The 2,336-nt window shown below is 46.8% G+C and overlaps 2 pseudogenes; one reads left to right on the forward strand and one right to left on the reverse strand.

Moving 5' to 3' along the window:
• Positions 1 to 231: 231 nt before the first annotated feature.
• Positions 232 to 551, forward strand: LOC105734364 (NADH dehydrogenase [ubiquinone] iron-sulfur protein 5-like; annotated as a pseudogene).
• Positions 552 to 700: 149 nt separating this feature from the next.
• On the reverse strand, positions 701 to 1,607 carry LOC105734363 (large ribosomal subunit protein uL5-like; annotated as a pseudogene).
• Positions 1,608 to 2,336: the final 729 nt, after the last annotated feature.

Here is a 2,336-nt window from a genome sequence, read left to right on the forward strand (position 1 = left end):
TTGCACCACAGCACTCCAGCCTGGGCAAGAGTGAGACCCTGTCTGAAAGAAAAAAAAATGATCGTGCCCTGTGAATTACAGTTTACGTTTCTTTTTCTTTCCCCCTGGCTCCCCACTGAAAACTTTTTACTGGCCTTTTGGATAGAAATGGGAACTTACGGTCTGCGTCGCAAGCTAGTCATCCTGAAGCAGAGGCCAGAGAAGAAACAAGGGCACGAGCATCGGATCACCATGCCTTTCTTGGACTTGCAGAAAAGGTTCGGCCTTAACCTAGATCAGTGGTGGACAATCCAAAGTGCTAAACAGCCCTATAGGTTTCCCGCTTGATGCCATGCTTTTGAAAAAGAATGGATAGAATGTGCACACGGAATCAGTTCTATCCGAGCAGAGAAAGAGTGCAAGATAGAATATGATGATTTCCTAGAGTGTATAGGTCAGGAGAAAACGATGAAACGTATGAATACCATCTGAAAGCAACGGGATAAACTGATAAAAGAAGGGAAGTACATCCTCCATCTCACCACATGGGCAAGGGGGAGCCTCGGCCCTGAGCAGACACAGCTAATGATATCCGGAGGCTGATTTTCATGTTCTCTGTTCTCCACTGGAAAGGTTGTTTATGGAAAACCTCCTTGTCAAAGTGTGTAAATAAAGTATTGCTCCATCCTAAAAAAAAATAAAAAAGAAAAGAAATGGGAACTTATTTGCCAGGAAGAATAATCCCATCACACTTCTGCTGGAACCAGCGCATGGCCTCCTCTTTGCTGACTCCGCTTGGCCCCAGTGCAGCCTGTCCCACGCTTCTTGTCTGTGATGCTAAAACCTGGCCTATCCAGCACCACATTGAAGCACTGAAGTCCAGGTATAAATACTTCAGTCATATTTGATACCTAGATCAGTGTGTTCCTGGATCCCAAAACCAAAGCTTCTAGTATCTGAGGGGTTACTTTTTCTTTTTTTTTCTGTTTTCTTTTTTGAGACGGAGTTTCGCTCTCGTTACCCAGGCTGGAGTGCAATGGCGCGATCTCGGCTCACCGCAACCTCCGCCTCCTGGGTTCAGGCAATTCTCCTGCCTCAGCCTCCTGAGTAGCTGGGATTACAGGCACGTGCCACCATGCCCAGCTAATTTTTTGTATTTTTAGTAGAGACGGGGTTTCACCATGTTGACCAGGATGGTCTCGATCTCTTGACCTCGTGATCCACCCTCCTCGGCCTCCCAAAGTGCTGGGATTACAGGCGTGAGCCACCGCGCCCGGCCTATTTTTTCTTTTCTTAACTCATACTCCTGTACCTTTAGACCTTCCCCAGGATTGTTTCTGCTTTGGCCCCTCAAACTGCGCAGTGGACGGCAGTCTCTTCACTTCTCCTGACGCTGAAGGATTGGATGCTGTATTTGGCTTTGGAAAACACGGGAGTCTGGCCTGTGAGCTGCTCAGGTCAGTCTGTCTCTACTCTCCCCACACAGATATTGAGGCAAGTTTGTGGATGTGAAGTTCCCGCATGGGGTTCTTCTTTTCACCTTGATCCTGCACCATCATGGAGAACAGGAAGAGCCAAATGTATTTTAAAAAATTAAAATTTAAAGAAATCACTCTTCAATGTTAAATTCTGCTCAGAGTCCTTCAGAGAGGTCCTTGATACCTGGATAAAGCTGGGGTTTCTTCAGTAACTTCAAGATCAGACTTCTCTCCTAAGAGAGAGGCTTGCTAGGGTTGGGTTTGTGATCCCACACATCAGTGGGTTCAGTCTAGTTTGGGGTTGAGGCTTAGTCAAGTTCTGGCTTCCGTCCCTGTGTTCTGTGCTCTGTGGGCCTCCCAAACACTTGTGTGGCTGCCTGGCCCCGGTCAACTGACTCTGTCCAGAGGTAAGGGACTTAGTGCAGGAAGAGAATAAAGCCTCATATTTTGCTCCTGTCATCTAAAGTGTTACCATTAGTAATTCAGACTTCTCTGGTAATGGAATGTGATTCCAAGCAGAGTGTTATGTTGACCAGGCCTTATATTTCTTTACTTAGCCATTATAAATCTCAATGGGATTTTTAGCTGATAGGTATTTTTGTGTTTTTGTTTGAGACAGGATCTCACTCTGTCACCCAGGCTGGAGTGCAGTGAAGATCTTGGTTCACTGGAACCTCTGTCCCCAGGTTCAAGCAATCCTCCCACCTGAGCCTCTCTGAGTAGCTGGGACTACAGGCACATACCACCATGCCTGGCTAATTTTTGTATTTTTTGGTAGAGATGGGGTTTCACCATGTTGGCCAGGCTGGTCTCGAACTTCTGACCTCAAGTAATATGCCTGCCTCAGCCTCCCAAAGTGCTGGGATTACAGGTGTGAGC

This window comes from Aotus nancymaae, unplaced genomic scaffold (assembly GCF_030222135.1).
Source record: "Aotus nancymaae isolate 86718 unplaced genomic scaffold, 86718_ANA_hifiasm-v0.15.2.pri h1tg000057l, whole genome shotgun sequence".
NCBI classification, from domain to species: Eukaryota; Metazoa; Chordata; class Mammalia; order Primates; family Aotidae; genus Aotus; species Aotus nancymaae.